Here is a 20,558-nt window from a genome sequence, read left to right on the forward strand (position 1 = left end):
GGAGAAGGTTTGTGATCTCCGTTGAATGTAGTGCATAGATTACTCAAGACATGATTATAAGAAGAGTAAGCAGCATTTCTTCATTCATTCATTTATTCCACAAATTTATTATTATTTATTTGACTATATATTGTGAACTATTAGTTCGTAAGAATCCAGTGTAAACAAGACCCAGCTTTCCTTCAAGCAGCTTACAGTTGTGGAGAACACAGATATATAAACAGCCAAATACATTACATTGCAGCAAGTATTTTAAGACAGATAAGTTCATGGTATAGTTCACAGGACTTGTACCCAACCTAGAATTAGGTCAAGGAATTTTTTTTTCAGTTTTATAACTTTATTTGACCATCAGCTATAAGTTCTCATCCAGATTTTTGAAAGCAGTGACAGGTACATAGGTATACAGCGTATAGATCTTGTTTCGTGGACCTTCATCCTCAGTATGTTTTCTGGACAACCACACCTGGACACATACAGTATGGGGGATTCCTTATTCTTTTGGCCCAGACAGCTTTGTTGAGCCTGGTGTCAGTGCACTCAGCTGGAGTTCCCATTTTTTTCATGGCAAACTTCCAGATCTCTTTGAGTGCCCGAGGGGCATACTTCTTGAACTCTACTCCATGGATGTTCATGTAAATGTTGATGGTGTATTCTCTGGTCACTACCTCATTGATTTCAGAACAGTCCTTCTTGCCACCTTTTTTTGTGGGACCCAGATTGGAAAGCAGGGGATCCTTTATGTTTCAGTTCACATGTATGTATCTCCTATGTGCAGCCTTTTCTGATTTCTTTCTGATTTTCAACAAAGCAGCTTTTCACTTATAAACACATCTAGCAGTACATAGTTGTTAATGTACTTTTTGTTTTTTCCTAAGTACATTAATTTTTTCTTTTATATTGTGAAATATAGCATACCTGGAGAAAGATGCACAAACTATATGTGTACAGTTAAACAAATAATTGAACCCTCATGAAACCACAGCCAGCCCAAGAAACAGAACAGTTCCAGCATCCTAGTAGTCCTTTGTATACTTCTCCTTGGTCACAACCCATCTCTCCCTTACTTGGATAATCACTCCCTTGACTTTTATGATGATTACTTTCCAGCTTTTCTTTATAATTTTATTACCTATGTCTGTATCCCTAAACAATATAGTTTAATTTAGCATTTTTGGATCTTTATATGGGTAAAATCATGTTTTTGTACTGTTTGGGTCTTGTTTCTTTTGTTCATCATTAAAAGTTTAGGATTCATCCATATTATTGCATGTACTTGGAGTTTATTCATTTTTATTGCTGTGTTATAGTCCATTGTATGAATACACCCTGATTCATGTATCCATTCCAATGATGATTCATATTTAGGTTATTTACAATTTTTTTCTTATGGAAAATGCTACCATAAACATTTTTTATAAGTGTCTTGGTGTACAGGACACAAGTTTCATTAGGGTAGAGACCTGGAACTAGAATTGCTGGGTCCTGAGATAAGTGCTTCTTCAACTTTACTAGCTAACATCAAACTGTTTCCAAAGAGGTTCTGCCAGTTTGTTCTATTACCAGCACGTAGAATTTTTGTTGTTCCACTTTCTTACCAATACTTGGTATTGTGAGACCTTTTTCATTTTTGCCAGGCTTGTGGATATATAACAATTTCTCAGTGTGTTTCTTACTTAAATTTCCCTGGTTACTGGGTAGAGTATGTTTTCATGTGTTTATTAGCCATTGATTTTTCTTTTTTTGTGAAGTACTTTTTCAGAGTTTTGTTGATTTTTCTATTGGGTTGTCTCTAACCTGATTTCTTCATGTAGACATAGTATTTCTCCTTCTAGTCAACCTATTCTCCCTATGAGTATCTCTTACAAATATATTCTTTTTTTTTTTTTTTTTTGGCTATGCCTCATGCCTTGTGGGATCTCAGCTCCCCAACCAGGGATAGAACCCAGGCCATGGCAGTGAAAGCCTAGAATCCTAACCACTGGACCACCAGGGAATTCCCATCCTACACATATATTCTGTATTTTCTAACTGCTCTTCTTATCTCTAAACTCCATCCTCTTCATAGCTACCAGAGTTCTGTTTCTAAGACAAGCCCTGTTCTTGTAACTCCCATGCCTGGAACCCTTTGGTGACCCCATGGCCTCACAGACAACACAGCATGGAAGGCCCTCCATCATCTGCCCTCTGCCCAACAAGCCTCAGCTCTTACTGGATCCTCCCAACTCCTCCTCCCTCCTTTTTTACTGTAATTTCCATCTCTACCAAACTGCTTGCAGTCCCCTGAACACATAAAATTGTTTTACACCTGTCTTTGCCAGTTATCCTTTTTCTTCCTTTTGCCCTTCATTTGGAAAATACTCATCTTTTTAAAACTCTATTCAAAGGTCACTGCCTCTATGAAACCTTTCCAGCTTGCCTTCTCATCTCTCATTAACCTCTCCATCTCTTGTCCTTCCACTAAGCACACTATTGTTATTTCTAGCAGGGCATTTGTTTACTCTATTTCATGTATTGGTCCATATACCTGCCTCCCCCATCAGACTGTACATAAACCCTCTGAAGGCATGGGAAGCCCCTGAATGTAAGGAAATTTCTTATTCCTCTTTTCATTCCTAAGGCCTCGCACAGTGTCTGGTACAGAGCAGCTGGTGGTAAATAGCACAAATTGTTATTAATGTTATAACTATCATTAGGAGTACTTGTCTATCTGTTTTCCTTATTAGACTGTGAATTCCTTGAGGGCCCTGGTACTTGGGTGGCATGCAGTGACATTTGTCTAATGAATGAATAACTTATAAAAACTTCTGAAAACAACCATTGCTCTATAGCAATATTTGGAGTAGGAATATAGAAGTCATGAGTATTAAATTTGCAGAGAAACAAAACTGATTTACATCCATCTCATGAGAATGAAATTTTAGGCTCAAACTAATTCAAAGCAAAATTTTATAAAAAGAAATGTAAAATGTTATGCTTGGGTTAAATCTTTTTAAAGTATTTATGCCATAAGTTTATTTACAAACATATCTAGGATGTTGAGTTCAATCCTTTTTTCAAAGAGATTGCACCTCTTAAAATGCTCCTCTGCATATCTGTCTCATGGATTATTATTTTTTTTATATTTATTTGGCTGCATCGGGTCTTAGTTGCGGCACGCAGGATCTTTTAGTTGCGGCATGCGAGCTCTTAGTTGTGGGATGTGGGGTCTAGTTCCCAGACCAGGGATCGAACCCGGGTCCCCTGCATTGGGAGTGTGGAGTCTTAGCCACTGGACCACCAGGGAAGTCCCTCATGGATTATTTTTTAAGCAGTTGTTGTCTTACTATAAAGAAAGGTGCAGCAAATCCAGACCCAAAGTACGAAGTCATCATAGTTAATAACCACCGCTTGTTTTCCATTGAAAATGGTAAATTATTCCCTGGACCTTCCTCATAGTGGCTCTTACAGACCATAGAGGTTGTGAACCTCTCCGGATGCTCTGTTCCAGCATAGCACTGTTGGGAGCTCTGAGAAAGGCGCAGAGACTGAAGGTAGAAGAAATGGCGGCAGCACCTGGGTTATAATATTAAGCTGTAAAAGTAGGAAAAACTTAACTTGTTGGTTCAGATGGAAAAGGAGTTCAAATTTGTTAGATGATATTGTCCTCCATCTAAAACAGTTAAGTTCTGCAGAGGATTATAATTTGCGTGTGACTGGAAAGATGAAAATCTAAGGAACACAGTGTCAGGAGATTATCCGTTGGTTAGCACCTATGTCTGCTGTCTGAAGAGCTTGTCACTGTTACAGTGAAAGCTTGTACATGGCCCAGCTAAGACTTTCTTTGCTCAACAAGAGTGCCTGTTCCTCCAAGTAACCATTCTGAAACTGTTTCCAAGATGAAACAATGGATGAAGTTCACATGCGTGGTACTCTGTCATAGACAAACCTACAATGAATGATGTACAATTTCTGATCCACGACCTCTGCTTCCACCTCTTTCTCTCCTGCCCCCAAGAAAGCATATCATAATGGAAGTGAGCAGTAGTGACATTATTTATTATAGTGATAACCTTGATCTGTTCCAAGTTATATTTTCTAAAAACTCAATCATTTCTCTAAACTTTAATACTTTGTTAGTGGTAAGAAATTACTATATTCCTCACAATTGACATCTTGGTTGAGAACCAAGATATGTAGAGGTATATTTGTAGGAAGAAGAGAGATATTGGAATCACACCAACTATAATTCATATTGCAGTTCAGTCACTGCCATGTGATCCTTAGCTAGTTGCTTAATATCTCTGACTTTTATCTGAAAAATGGGCTACTTTATAAGTTGCTGTCAGGACTATAAATAATTATGTAAAACACTCAGCATAGTGCCTGCCTCCTAAATATCTTTCAAATCTGTATGTATGTATCTCTCCCAGCTCCCCACATCTCCGAGGCTGCATCCCTGTTTTAAGCCACTAGCATCTGTGTTCTGGATTACTGCAGCATTGTTCTTACTGGTCTTTTGCCCCCGTCCTTTCTTGCCCTGTTTTATTCAGAGCAAAGGATATTCGGTAAGGCTGACTTGAACCCTTAACCCCTAACATATGGAGACAGATATGTAGCTACTGAGCGCCTATCACATGAAAGGAGCTGGTCTAGCATTTTATGCATTATCTCATTGAATCCTCACAATAAGCCTGTGAAGTAGGTGTCGTCATTCACCTTTAAAGAACTAGAGGTTGCAGAGATTGAATGACTTGCCCACAGCCACTCTGCTAGGAAGTAAGGGGCGCTGTGTGTGTCCAGGTTTCTCTGGTTTCAAAGTATGTGCTTTGTTCCTGTTTCACGCTGCCTCTGCATCAGACTCAGAGCCTGGTGTTGTTAAACCTCCTAATCCTGTGACTAACTCCCTGTGTGCTGATTCTGGGCTTACCACATGGTCTCCTAGGAATCTGGCTTTGCACATCAATTGGCTACAGGGAGATGATGATGGAGGCAAATATCTGGTCATATATTAATAACTGACACTCTAGTTTTATACTTTGGTTTTTTATGACTTAGTGAACATGCATAAAGCTCCCTGGGTTCTCTCAATTCTGACAGGATTGAGTGTCTAGACCAGTAAGACTGAGGGCCAGACTCTGGACTTTGATAAATTTGCCAAGGGAAATACCACCTGGTATGGGTCTTCTGGCAGCCAGCCTGCTGCTTCAAGTTACAATTTTCTGATGCCTACAATTAACCTTGATGACATTGATGAAAAATCTTATATTTGGTTCGAGACTTGACTGCTTTTATAGAATTTTAGCTGGTAAAAGAGATGCAGACACTCTCTGCACTTGGTTTCCTGAGACTTAGGCTAGTCTTTGTGAATGGTTGCTCATTTCTTAATGTTTTCTCAAGCATTCTATCAACAAACATGTTTAGAGCCCTATAACAAGGGGGAATACAAAGAAATTTAGTAGTTTAAGATACTTACAGTGTAATGGGGATCATTAGACATGAAAAAAAGAAATGAGTACTTTCACATGATAAGCTTTCTGTGAATCAAATGGGTTTGAAGTGAGTGTTTGATGTAACATGTGCCTGGAGCTTATGTGGGAGCTCAATAAATATTTGTTGAATGATTGTTGAATGTTGACCTTCTAGATACCACTCTCGTGGACAACTTCTAATCCATACCTCTAGCCCTGACATCTCTAACAAGCTGCAGACTTGAGATATCCAACTCTCCACTGGACTGGTTAGCCTCAGTGAATAGCCCATGAGCACCTCAATCACAACATATCAAAACTGATTTTATTAACTTTCCCTCTTTGGAGAAGCAGTATAACCTCAGGATTAAGAGCACAGAGTCTGGGATATTGGCTATACTTATGGCTAAGTGACCTTGGGAAAGTCTCTTAGCTCTTCTTTCCTCGTGTGAGGGAAATATAAGGTTTTTCTTCAGATTCAATGAGATAATGGATACAAAGCATTTAACATAGTACCTGCACATAGTAATCATTAAATGTTAGCTATTGTCATAATTTCCCCCGAACTTCCTGTTTTCCTTATTTGGTAATGATATCATTATCCACTCCAACCCTCTCCTTCACCCCTCGCATCTAATTAGTTACCAAAAACTGTATGTTCTACCTTTTTACTATCTTTATGATTCATTCAACATATACTTACTCAACATCTGCTGAATGCCAAACATATTGCCAGGCACAAAAGACACAGAGATGAATATTTACCAGTTTCTGTGTTTGCAGAGACAGATACATACATAGTTGCAGCCTTCAGATGATCCACATAATGGAAATGCACAAAGTGTGTTAAGAAGAGCCTGGAAGAGATATCTCTTCCGCCTTTCAAACCCAATGCTCTCGCTTAAGCCTGCATCACCTCTTACTGTAGATACTGCAGGAGGTTTTTTTTCCTTCTTCTTTTGATTGATTTTGAAAATTTACAGGTAAAACAGAAATACTTGCTATAATAAATTACAGAACACTAATTACAAAGTAAAAGTCTCTTTTACTCCTTTAATTGACTCCCCTCCATAAAGGTAAGTACTGTCTACAGATTAGTATGTACCCTTCCAGACCTTTTCTTGTTTATACATGTGTACATTTATATATTTTATGGTAGATAAAAATATAGTTTTTTACACAAATGGAATCATACCATAAACATACCTCTTGCTTTTTCCACTTAATGATATATCTTTAAATTTTTTCCATGTCGAAATAAAAACAAAAATAAACAAATGGGACCTAATTAAACTTAAAAGCTTTTGCACAGCAAAGGAAACCATAAGCAAGACGAAAAGACAACCCTTAGAATGGGAGAAAATATTTGCAAACGAAGCAACTGACAAAGGATTAATCTCCAAAATATACAAGCAGCTCATGCAGTTCAATATCAAAAAAACAAACAACCCAATCCAAAACTGGGTGGAAGACCTAAATAGACATTTCTCCAGAGAAGATATACAGATTGCCAACAAACACAAGAAAGGATGCTCAACATCACTAATCATTAGAGAAATGCAAATCGAAACCACAATGAGGTATCACCTCACACCAGTCAGAATGGCCATCATCAAAAAAATCTAGGGGCTTCCCTGGTGGCGCAGTGGTTGAGAATCTGCCTGCTAATGCAGGGGACACGGGTTCGAGCCTTGGTCTGGGAGGATCCCACATGCCGCGGAGCAACTAGGCCCGTGAGCCACGACTACTGAGCCTGCGCGTCTGGAGCCTGTGCTCCTCAACAAGAGGCCGCGATAGTGAGAGGCCCGCGCACCGCGATGAAGAGTGGCCCCCGCTTGCCACAACTAGAGAAAGCCCTCGCACAGAAATGAATACGCGACACAGCAAAAATAAATAAATAAATTAATAAAAACTCCTACCCCCAACATCTAAAAAAAAAAAAAAAATCTACAAACAATAGATGCTGGAGAGGGTGTGTAGAAAAGGGAACCCACTTGCACTGTTGGTGGGAATGTAAATTGGTACAGCCACTATGGAGAACAGTATGGAGGTTCCTTAAAAAACTAAAAATAGAACTACCATACGACCCAGCAATCCCACTACTGGGCATATACCCTGAGAAAACCATAATTCAAAAAGAGTCATGTACCACAATGTTCATTGCAGCTCTATTTACAATAGCCAGGACATGGAAGCAACCTAAGTGTCCATCAACAGATGAATGGATAAAGATGTGGCACATACATCCAATGGAATATTACTCAGCCATAAAAAGAAACAAAATTGAGTTATTTGTAGCAAGGTGGATGAACCTAGAGACCGTCATGCAGAGTGAAGTAAGTCAGAAAGAGAAAAACAAATACCATATGCTAACACATATATATGGAATCTAAAAAAAAAAAGAAAAGGTTCTGAAGAACCTAGGGGCAGGACAGGAATAAAGACACAGACACAGAGAATGGACTTGAGGACATGCGGAGGGGGAAGGGTAAGCTGGGATGAAGTGAGACAGTGGCATGGACATATATACACTACGAAATGTAAAATAGATAGCTAGTGGGAAGCAGCCACATAGCACAGGGAGATCAGCTCGGTGCTTTGTGTCCACCTAGAGGGGTGGGATAGGGAGGGTGGGAGAGAGACGCAAGAGAGAGGAGATATGGGGATGTATGTATATGTATAGTTGATTCACTTTGTTATGCAGCAGAAACTAACACACCATTGTAAAGCAATTATACTTCAATAAAGATGTTAAAAACTTTTTTTTTCTCCATGTCAATACATAATAGAATTACCTTGTTCTTTTAACCCCCAAATGCTATTCCATATTTTGTAACTACCATGATTTATTTAGTTATTTCCCTGTTGGAAGCTTTTCCGTTGCTTCCAGTTTTTTACTATTACAAGCACTGCTACAGCAAACTTTTTGCAGAAATATGCAATTATTTCTGCAAGTAAGTCTCTAGTAGTAGAAGTGCTGGGTTAAAAGATGTGAGAATTTAAATTTTTGTTAAAGTGTGCTCAGTTACCCTCCAAAAAGACTGCCATCCAACAGTGAATGAGAATGCTCATTTCCCCACATCTCATCAATACTGGATATTATCATTCCTTCAATTTTTGCAACTCTAATGAATTAAAAAGCTATACTTATATTTTGTAGATTTGCATTTCTGTGGTTACTAGTGAATTTGAGCATGCTTTAATGTATTTATTGATTATTTGTATATTTTCTGTGAATTGCCTTTCTATGTTTTTTGCCTGTGTCTCTATTAGATTGTTATCTTTTTCTTATTGATTTGAAGGCTTGCATCATTTCATTGTGATATTCTTTCTCTGTTACATATGTTACAAATATATACATATATATTTTAGTCTATTGCTTGTCTTTATTTACAGTGTCTTACATAATACAAAAGGTTTTCATATGTAGTAAAATTCATCAGCCTTTTCTATTATGGCTTCTGGGGTTTGTGTTTCTCTCCCAGAAGATTTTATACATATAATCTTTTTCCTCTCAATACTTTCATAGTTTTATTGTCCAAGTTAGATCCTTAATACAATTAAAATTAATTTTCGTCAATAGTGTGAATTAGGATTTTAACTTTAGTTTTTTCCTAAGAAAATTTTAATTGTCTTGACACAATTAATTAGTCTACATTTTTCCAACTGATTTGAAATGTCAGGTTGTACATGGGTCTGCTTCTGGATTCTATCCTGCTCCCCGGACTTTTTGGGTCCATTTTTATACCAACACCACACTGTTTCGATTATTGTAGCATTATAAAATGTTTTTATACCTTATGGGACCCAAACCTACATATACTACCATTTTTTCTTTGTCACATTGTTTTTCCTTCTCATAATTTTCTTGGCTGCTTTTGTACATTTCCTTTCCTAGGTGAACTTTAGAATAAATTTACCCAGTTCCATAAAATATCCTATAAGTATTTTGATTGGAATTTCATTAAATTTATAGTTTAATTTGAGTCTCATCCAAGAACATGATGTATTCTTCATTTATTTTTGTCTTTTTTTTTTCTTTTTTTTGCGGTATGCGGGCCTCTCACTGTTGTGGCCTCTCCCGTTGCGGAGCACAGGCTCCAGACGCGCAGGCTCAGCGGCCATGGCTCACGGGCCCAGCCGCTCCGCGGCATGTGGGATCCTCCCGGACCGGGGAACGAACCCGTGTCCCCTGCATCAGCAGGCGGACTCTCAACCACTGCGCCACCAGGGAAGCCCTATTTTTGTCTTCTTTTAAAAACAACTAAGTTTAAGATATTTGCATTGATGTTCTTAAGTAAACTGGTAGTTTTCTCCTTCGTCTGTTTTTCCTGCTGGAGTAATATTAGTTTAGTACAACAGTTCTCAAACTTTCTGGTCTCAGGACCCATTTGTACTCTTAAAAATAATTGATGATCCTCAAAGAACTTCTGTTTATGTGAGTTTCCTGTCACTATTAGAATTTAAATGGAGAAAAATTTAAAACACAAGAATGTACAAGCATACATTTTCTTAATTGCCAGAGCAATGACATCATCACATGGCATTCCATCAGTCTCTGGAAAACTTCACTGTACACGTGTACGAGAGAATGAGAGTGAAAAAGCAAAAACATCTTAGTATTGTTATCAAAATAGTTTTGCCTTATGGGCTCCCAGAAAGGGCTTCAGGGATCCCTAGACCATACTTTGAGAACTGCCAATCTAGCAGAATGAGTTATAATTTTTCCATATTTCCTGTGTACTAATATAAATAACGTAGAAATTATTTATGTCTTGAAGGTAGAACTAATCTGTAAATTATCTGGAACTGATGGTTTTTGGCATGATATAACTTTGCCTACCATTTCAATTTCCTATATGGTTATTATCTTCCTCACGTTTTATATCTCTTCTTGACTCAATTTGTACGTTTATATTTACCTAGAAAGTCATGGAATTTCAGGTAGATTTTTATTTTTTAAGTATAAAGTTATGCTTAAATTACAGTTTTTAGATTCTCTTTATGTCAAATATTAAACCCTCTCTTTTATTTTCGTTATTGTTTGCCCGTATGTTTTCTTTTTTATCCTTCTGTTGCTAGAGGTTTATCTGTTTTAAAGTCAGATTTATTGAGGTATAATTTACATATAGTAAAATTCACCCTTTATAGTGTACAGTTCTATGAGTTCTGACAAATCAATACAACCATGTAACAACCGGTACAATCAGGATACAGAAGAATTCTGCCATCCTCAGAAATTCCCTCATTCCTCTTTGTAGTCGATCTTTCCTTTCATCCCCAGTTTCTGGCATCATATTCCCTGTTTTAGTTGTTTATTCCTTTTTATTTCTGAGTAGTATTCCATTATACGGTTATATTGAAGTTATCTGTTCACCAGTTGAAGGATATTTGGGTTGTTTCCAGTTTGGGGCAATTATGAATAAAGCCACTATAAACATTTTCAGATGGGTTTTTTTTTTTTTTTTTTTTTTTTTTTTTGTGGTATGCGGGCCTCTCACTGTTGTGGCCTCTCCCATTGCGGAGCACAGGCTCCGGACGCACAGGCTCAGCGGCCATGGCTCACGGGCCTAGCCGCTCGGCGGCATGTGGGATCTTCCCGGACTGGGGCATGAACCCGTGTCCCCTGCATCGGCAGGCGGACTCTCAACCACTTGTGCCACCAGGGAAGCCCTCAGATAGGGTTTTGTGTGAACATAAGTTTTTATTTTTCTTGGGTAAACACCTAGGAGTGGGATTTCTAGGTCATATGGTAAGCATCTGTTTGACTTTATAAGAAATTGCCAAATCATTTTCCTGTCATTCTCGGTTTAGTGGATTTCTGTTTCTTTTGTTCTTTCCTTTGCTTCTGTCAAATCTCTTTTTAGAATGTGTTTGGTCTCCTCACACTGATTCAGATAGCAAGGGCATGCCTCAAACATAGGATGCCAGGGAGGACACCTCAGTGACAAGACTTTGGAAGTGGTTGAGCAAGATGATATTATGTTTTCTGAATTGAGACACCCATGGGGGTCATAGGAGGGAGGGAAGGAAAATGGGATAGAAAGAAAAAGAGAGCAAAAGAAGAGGAAGTGGAGCTTCCCTGGTGGCGCAGTGGTTGAGAATCCGCCTGCCAATGCAGGGGACACAGGTTCAAGCCCTGGTCCAGGAAGATCCCACATGCCGCAAAGCAACTAACCCTGTGCACCACAACTACTGAGCCTGCACTCTAGAGCCCACGTGCCACAACCACTGAAGCCCGCGTGCCTAGAGCCCGGAGAAGCCACCGCAATGAGAAGTATGCGCACCGCAACAAAGAGTAGCCCCCACTCGCCACAACTAGAGAGGAGCCCGCACACAGCAATGAAGACCCAACAGAGCCAAAAATAAAAATAAAAATAAATTTAAAAAAAAAAAAAGAGGAAGAAAAGAAAAGGAAACAAAATGGTGCCTGAAAGGGGAGTGATGCATGCTACCCTATAATACCTTAATGTAACATGATGATGTCATGGGAGCCTACAGAGAACACTGACCTTGAGGACAATAGGGGAGGGAAGGTGGACCAGGAACCATTAATGCAGATCCTGAAAGCTTGTGGTTCCAAAGTTCAATCTGAGTAAAGATAAGCCGTTATGGGCTTTGGAAAAGGGGAATGATCTGATCCCAGTGATTGTTGTGATGGGACTGGGGTTTGGGAAAAGGAAAGAGGCTGGAGGTGGGGCCAGCAGTGAAGCTGCTGTAAGAGTCTTGGGGGGCTCCTGGTACTATAAAGGGAAAGAAATTTGTGGGCTGGAAAATGTGGTAGGCATCCAATCAATACTTGTTTAATTAATTAATTAAGGAGTTTGATATTTTAAGTTTGTTGCAAGAAATAGAGGTTTGTTAGAACTGCAAATGAATGAACTGGAGATGGTGAAAACATTGAAAATGATATGGAAGAATGAGTAGGTTGAAAGGGGAAAAGAATCCTGAAAAATGAATTTAACAGTCTGGGGTAAGGGAAGGAGTTGGCAACAGAGACAGAGAATCAACTAGTCAGAAAGCTATGACTATAGCACAGGCTCTTTGGAATAAACATGGAAACCTGGTGAAGATCAAGGATGACTCTGAGTTCTCTAGCTCCAGCACCTGCCATCTGTCCCTGATTGACCAGAGCTCGTCTTGGGACACCCTGAAGCCGGAGAGCCAAGTGATGAGAAGGAGAGCTCCTGAGGGGGTCTCAGCTTTGGGGTGGGGGTGAGGGCAAATTAAATGACCCTCAAGAACCTTTCTAGCCTTGGGAACTTGTGAAAATATTGCTAGTGAAATATTGCTAGTGATTCTAGTGAAAATATTGCTCAAGTGTCATATTCCCAGAATAAGAATAAGGACTCTCTTGATTTGGAGAAAGGCCCTAAGACCTTCAGAGGAAAAGACTAAGTAAAGGCTATGGGGTAACCCAAGCCAAGACAATTACCATTCATCTCTGGAGGTGTTTAATTTAGGAGAGAATCGGTTCTTTCCACTGCAGAATTTGTGGAATTTTTTGTCCAGTGCTCCTATAATGAGGTATGGTTACTACATGTTGTAGGAAAAGGAAAAAATCAGGCGGCAGGACAGATGTCTTCTCCCTTCAGATTACATGATTTTTGTTCATAGCTTCAATGGCACATTAAGGAAGAATTCAGTTCCCCCTTTACAAGAAAGGCCATTTACTTCTCAGAGCACCAAAAAACCCCTGGAGTTGAGTCCTATGTAAGAAAATAGTGTAGTGTGAAAAATGACATCATAATGTTGCATTACTTATGTAACATTTGTTAGGAACTTACTAAGTGCTGGGTGCTGTTTCAGGCACTAGAAACACCGTAGTGAACAAAACACACTGAGGCCCTGCCCTCAAGAAGCCTCTGAATTTTGGTGGGAGCACATGGGAGAAAGTATTAACCTCACCTGAGACCAGGGAAAGCCTAAGAGAAGAGTGACACTTGTCACCCTCACTGTCTGTTCTCTACACACAACCAGAAGGATTTTTTTGAATCACAAAACTGAAAATGTTATTTATTCCCTTGCTTTGTTTCACCAATGGCTTCTCTGTGCTCTTCTGAGAAAGTTCCAAGTTGCATTAGCATGACCGGGTAGCACCCTGAGGGATCTGGCCTCACACCCGTCGCCCACAGTCTCCCTTACGCTCTGCAGTCCTGCCACCCCAGCCTTCTTTCAGTATCTCAAACATGTCTCCCCTCCTGCTTCTGCCTCTGGGTCTTGGCACCTGCTGTTCCCTTGATCCAGAACACGTGTTCTCCCACCCACCTCTTTGCCCCTACCCACCCTTGCCTCCAGCCCACTCTGCCCAGTTAATCCCACTACCCTTCAGATCTGATCCAAAGTTCACTTCTCAGAGTTTTCCCAGCATTTGCCTTTTCCTGCAACTTTCATAACAGCCTGTGTTTACTTTCCTGTCCCCTCTTCCTTTCTCCTCTCCTCCTTCCCTCAAACGTTAAACAAATGAACACAAAGAGAAATAGAAAACGGTAAATTGCAGTAAATGCTTTGAAGGAAAAGAACAGCTTATAACATTTCAATAAAGACATATAATTATATTATTATATATATTAGTTCATCATTCACACAAATAGATGTCTACAATCGTGTTGAATAAATGAATGAAGAATAATTACGAGTAAGATTTCTCTCATCGGAGGAGGTAGTAAAGAGAATTCCAGGCAAGGAAAATGACACATGCAAAGATACAGAAGCATGAATGGGCATGAAGTAATTGGCAAATCACTAGAAATATGACTAAGTGGATTGGCTGGAGTTAAGATTGTAAAGGTGAGGAGGATCCTGTTTGTGACTTTGGCTTTTTTCCCTGTTGGGAGTGGGAGAAGGTGGTGGAAATCAAAGGTTTTTAAGCAAGAGAGTGTTATATTCAAAGAGGGATAGAGAGATAACTGATTCTTCATCTACTGCTATTCCATCCCCCAAATTTTAAATTCTAAAACTGAGAACTCCTACTCCTTCAGCATGGCTAGTAGGATGATTAATCAAAATCAGTTAAATCGGGAAATCATCAAAAATACTCCATATATGTTTTCAACATCTTACTCTAATTTAGAATATACAAATGCACTTGCTAATCTTCAGGTAGAGGGCCAAGGCATTTCCGTAAGTGTGGAGTCTTTGATTCTTTTTTTTTTTTTTTTTTTTTTTTTTTGCGGTACCCGGGCCTCTCACTGCTGTGGCCTCTCCCGCTGCGGAGCACAGGCTCCGGACGCACAGGCCCAGCGGCCATGGCTCATGGGCATAGCCGCTCTGCAGCATGTGAGATCTTCCCGGACCAGGGCACGAACCCGTGTCCCCTGCGTCGTCAGGCGGACTCTCAACCACTGCACCACCAGGGAAGCCCGAGTCTTTGATTCTTGAGTGACCGCACCCATATTGAATCATCTAATTGATTTCAGCAGACCAAGTAACTTAAATATTTCTTATAAAATAACCTTGCCACAGACTCCATGATTATGATTTTTTTTTCAGGTGTTTTTACATGATAGCATAATGGTTAAGAGCACAATCTCCCAAGCCAGACTGCCTGGCTTCAAATCCTGGCTGCACCACTTCCTAACTCGGGCAAGTTGTTGGCTTCTTTGTGCCTCAGTTTCCTCAATACTCACTTCAGAGAATTATTGTGAGGATCAAATCAATATTTTATATAAAGGCTTAATGTAGTGCCTGGCACATAGTCAACATTTAGTAGATGTTAACTATTTTCCAGTTGTCTCACCCACACCCAATTCAATAGCATTTTAAAGAGACTTTCCTTTATTGGGACTTTCCAAAGCATTTAGTTTAGTGTTCTTAGAAACAACAGTTCTCCTTCTTTTTGTATCACTGTCTTACATAATATTTAATTAAATTATGTAAGTACAGTAACTACTACTATTGGCATAAATAAATTTTGGAACAATCACAAAGACTTACACTCAACTTGTGGAAGTGGATGTGGACGTGCGAGAGGGTAACCTACTAGCCAGGACCAGGCAGGGTGCTGTGGCCATTAGCCAGGGTGTGTTACAATGCGAAGGGGAAGTTCTAGTGAGCCCAGTAGGTCAGTAAAGAAGAGATCAGTTAAGAGAGCATCTACTCTTAGGTGACAACCTCTATCCTTCTTGCGTCCCCTCTCCTTTGCCCTTATAGCTATGCTTTATTTTCATCAATTCCCTAGGCCCAGGCCAGACCTGTAATCTTCCTAAGCATCAAAAAAGAGACAGCTCCCCTGTGGAATTTTTTTTTTTTACATCTTTATTGGAGTATAATTGCTTTACAATGTTGTGTTAGTTTCTGCTGTACAACAAAGTGAATCAACCATATGTATACATATATCCCCATATCCCCTCCCTCTTGAGCCTCCCTCCCACCCTCCCTATCCCACCCCTCTAGGTGGTCACAAAGCACCGAGCTGATCTCCCTGTGCCGTGCAGCAGCTTCCCACTAGCCATCCATTTTACATTTGGTAGTGTATAGATGTCAATGCTACTCTCTCCCTTCATCCCAGCTTCCCCTTCCTTCCCCCTCACCCCCACCATGTCCTCAAGTCCATTCTCTACGTCTGCACCTTTATTCCTGCCCTGCCACTAGGTTCATCAGTACTCCCCTATGGAATTTAAAATAAAAACAATACTAAATTATAAAATAAGCATAAGGAAGTCCAGTAAAGTCTGACTTTTCCCATGGTGATTATTTCAGTGCTTTAAAAAAAGTTTTCAGGTTCTCTCCCCAGAATTGTTGCAGGGGTTCCCTTTGCTTTGCTGGTGCCTTGAGAATATGTTTATCTATTGGGTAATCCAGCACTGCCTTTGACCCTTGCATTTTTTCCCAACCTCTCAGCCTCTGCCTAGAATCACTTTCCTCCCTATCAACCCTCGATCCCAAGATCCATCACTTTTAACTGCTTTCTTGCCAAAATCTTCTACCCCATTTCCTCACATACTTGTCCTTACACAGAACCCATCCAATAGCCCCCCCTTACACAGAACCCATCCAATAGCCCCCCCCAAACATTAGATATATTGAATTTGAGGTGACTTTTCACTCCCAAGTAGAAATGCCCAATAGACAGTCGAACATAAAAGTCTGGAACCCAGGAGACAGAGTAGAAGTAGATAAAGGGATTTAAAGATCTGCAACACATAAGTGGAATTTGACCCCATGTATGTAGGTTACATCACCGAAAAAGGGCAGGTTGAGTGGGAAGAACAATGGCTGAGTTAAGAGCTCTGAGGAACATCACTGTGTAAGGGGCAGGGGAAGCAGGAGCTGCTGATGACAGAGGGAAGCTTGACATGCAACAAAGCCTGAATCCAAGGCAGGAGGGCTTGAGGAAGCGATGGTTACCAGTGTCAGACATAACAAAGAAGTGAGGTAAGATTAGACAGGGCCTGGCACCTGGTAGGTACTCCAGTGCCTACTTCTTCACTAAATAATACATTAGGATTGAAATCATTAGGATGTCATTGGTGATCTTGGTGCTAGGTTTGAGTTTCCAGAGAAGCAGACCTTGAGACAAGGATTAGTTTATTTGAAAGGTGAGGGAACACTGGGAGGTGGGAGAGAGTGAAATGGGGCCCAGGAGCAGCCAATAAAGGATGAGTTATCAAGCCAGCAACCACTGTGGGCAATTAGCGTTAATCCCGCTGGGAAAGCTCTGGAAGTCAGTGCAGAACACTCAGCTCACAGTTACCCCTCTCAGGAGTTGAGGGAGCTGGGGTATTATATACCGACCCCTGCAGGTCATTTGTTGAGGGCTGCTCTTACGGGCATTAACTTACTGACATTTCCAGCCTGATACTTGGGCAGCAAAGCAGACCCTGGTTGCACGAAGAAGCAAATGAATGCAGGTGCTGGCAGTTGGAAGTCGGGTGTGCACTCAAGTAGTAAGGGCAGGGATATGGACAGGGTGGCAACAGCACCTTGGAATCTGCAGTTTCAGTGGCAGAAGCTAGAATTCTATGGACTGGTAGTAAGTTGGAGGTGAGACCTGGAGGTGATAACTGTAGATAACTATTTCAAGATGCTTGGCTGAAAAAAGAAGATAAAAGATACGTCAGTAGGCTGACTCAATGGAGGGCAGAAAAGAAGGGCAGAATAGGGCTTCCCTGGTGGCGCAGTGGTTGAGAGTCCGCCTGCCGATGCAGGAGACACGGGTTCGTGCCCAGGTCTGGGAAGATCCCACATGCCACGGAGCGGCTGGGCCCGTGAGTCATGGCCACTGAGCCTGCGCGTCCGGAGCCTGTGCTCTGCAATGCGAGAGGCCACAACAGTGAGAGGCTCGCGTACCCTAAAAAAAAAAAAAAAAAAAAAAAAAAATAGGGCAGGATATAATGGGAGATCAGAACTTCCTGGTGATGGTGATTGAGGAAATTCTCATTTTCCCCTTCTTAGAGTGAGAAGTAGCGAGCTGCTCTAACTACTTCCCACTTCAGGGTTCTTCTTCAGCTTCCTTAGATCAGCATCCAGTTTTTTCTGCTGGGTTTGGGGACCTGAGTTCCCCCACTGAAGAAGCCCTGCTGAGCTAGTCTTTTCCAGCCTCAAGGTTCCAGAGATGCTAAGCCTGAAGAGCCAGAGGGGTAGACTGACTGTGGGTGCTGAGCAGATTGGGGCAGGAGTGGAGCCCAGTGGCAGACTCTGAGCCCACGGAGAACCACAGGGTCCGAGGAGAGGCCTGTGGGCTTTTCCACTGAGTGGCTCCTCGCTTGCCTGGCCTTCCTCTCTCATGTCAGCAAATCGCAACAATAGGTTGGGTTGAAGCATAACAGGCAAAACCACAAAGGAAACATTCTTGTGCCATTCATCTAAAGTATGGCTCTTTATTTGCTGTCTATCTCAGCTAAAGCATAAGCTCATGAGGGCAGGGACTATATTCATTTTAGCACTATTGTATCCCTTGTGCCTGGCACATAATCAGTATTCAATCAATATTTGCTTAATGGGGAAGAAAAAACAAGTAATGCTGTCTATTGATGGTGCCTAGACCAATAAGAAGCTGAGATTTTTACCCCCCCCAGAAATGGATTGTCTATGAAGCTAATGAAATTTAAACTTAAGGGCCCCTTATTTGCATGAGCTCCTAGGAGAGGCCTTCATGGTCACATTTTGTAAATTTGCAAAAAAATACCTTAATCAAAGCTGAAGATGACCACTGTTTCCACTCTAACTTCGTACTTCTCCTCCTGTGGAATGGCTTTGAAGTAGCTGTGGGTGTTTTGGGGACCTGGTTGAAGGGAAGTTGAGTTGGGAACATAGTTTGTTTACTTGGATTTAATGGGATCTATTTATGCGGTTCACAGTCTCTTCTGTGCAGAGTTAACTTACTACTGGCTGTGCCGGTGTAGAAGTGGCTCTCAGGAGACCTGTTACTGCCCACTGTGCTAACTCACTTGGGACCAGGACACAAAGGTGCATGGCCAGAGCTTCTATGGGCATGAACGTGCCCTAGGGTACCCTGCCATGGAAGAGAAACAAGACTAAAAATGTATGGTTCCAGAAACTAGTCATCACATATGTAAAATTGTAAGTGGAAATTTTAGTTTTTACTGATGCCTGGTCAAAACAGAACCTCTCACCTATCAGGAATATATTCCTTAATGCAGTATATACAATGATAAATGTATTATATATTTCTTTCTTTTTTTGATGGGAATCACATGAGATAGAATTTATTAAAATTCCTGTGTTTATAGGGCATAAACCTGTAGTAATGCTACTAATAATAAGTGCATTCTTATGTGAAGTTATGTTTTACACATCCCCAAAATATTGACATCACTGAAGATAACATAAAACTCTTTTTTTTTTTAACATAAAACTCTTAATGTGCACTATAACTAGGACATCAGTAATAAACTGGTAAAAGAATGTCAATAAAGTCCAAAAGTATTCAGGAAAATTTGAAATGCCCTGAATGCCTATATGAAAGAAATTTGATAGATGTTTCCCCAAATTTCACAAGAATCCTTTAAAAATTATATAACAATACTAATAGGGAGTTTTGAAGCTGAAAGAAATTCCCTATATTTTCAATAATAAACAAAGTTTGATCAATAATGGTAGATAAAAGACTGAATTATATTTCCCTTTTCTTTACAGAAAATTACGGTTAAAAATTGCTGTTCATATGAAGAGTTAATCAGAGTATGCAGTCTGTTAAAAAAATTTGTGATGCTTATGATTTTCCTCAACTTTTAAAATTTTGTAATTTGTTGTGCTATCGTTTGTCATCCTGAGTACTCACTTTTGAACCTGATTTATATTTGTAATTTTTTAAAGCGAGCTCTCAAAGCTGTACATGCTAAGCTTCAACACACGGATCTGCTCCTGTATCCTCCCTCTCTCTTCCTGGCTTTAAGTGATTTTGGATGTGAAGCACCAGTCTTTAGAGTCGCAACTGCAGATAATTGGTGTATGACTAGTTGCCATGGAGACATTTTAGATGATGCCTGACCTCCTTTTTTGGTTTATAGAATAAATTGAGTTTCTAGAATTAACCAGGAGCTGAGGACCACTCCCTTCTGATACACTCATGGAGCTTGAGTTTTAATCTTACCCAGCTTCTTAATTCTAGAGTCTCTCTGAGCCCAGGCCCCAGGGACAGATTCCTTCTTCCTTTGCCATTTGGCTGGCTCTAGAATGGAGGCAAAGTTGAAGGGAAGAAGGGGGAAGAGCATCACATGCATTCTAATTCTAATTTGATGTCTCTTTGGGGGCAGTGCCTCCTAATTGGTCCCAGTTGGTACATCTCGTAGGAAATTTGGCAGAAATGAGAAAGGAGAAGACATACAATGACCGGTTGCAGTTAGTGGGGATATTTAGCCTGGAGAAGCAATGCCTCTGTTGGAAACCTGTATCACAGGTTTGAGCTTTTGTCACAACATTGTATAACATGTCTACTCAAAACTCAGTGCCATAACGTGGTTGGTGTTTTTTCTTGAATGCACAGGTATGTGGATCACTGAGCATCAGCTGATCTCAGCTGGGCTTAGCCGGGCTTGGCTTCAGGCTGCAGGTTAGGTCCGTGTCTGCTCTATGTGTCCTTTATCCCCCTTGAACCATTAGCCACCAAAGGCGTGCTCTTCTCATGGTGAAAGGCAGGAGCCC

General features: G+C 40.5%; 1 protein-coding gene and 1 pseudogene across 5 annotated transcripts in view; one reads left to right on the plus strand and one right to left on the minus strand.

Annotated features, from left to right (window-relative positions):
• The window catches only part of RNF220 (ring finger protein 220), a 217,042-nt gene that overhangs the window by 27,268 nt on the left and 169,216 nt on the right, over nucleotides 1-20,558 (plus strand). The gene's annotated exons all lie outside the window — the stretch shown is intronic.
• Nucleotides 3,300-3,493, minus strand: LOC309799932 (cytochrome c oxidase subunit 7C, mitochondrial-like; annotated as a pseudogene). The gene has a single exon. The product of its transcript is annotated as a cytochrome c oxidase subunit 7C, mitochondrial-like (transcript).

The sequence above is a fragment of the Mesoplodon mirus genome (assembly GCF_964341445.2).
Source record: "Mesoplodon mirus genome assembly, chromosome: 3".
Lineage (NCBI taxonomy): Eukaryota > Metazoa > Chordata > Mammalia > Artiodactyla > Ziphiidae > Mesoplodon > Mesoplodon mirus.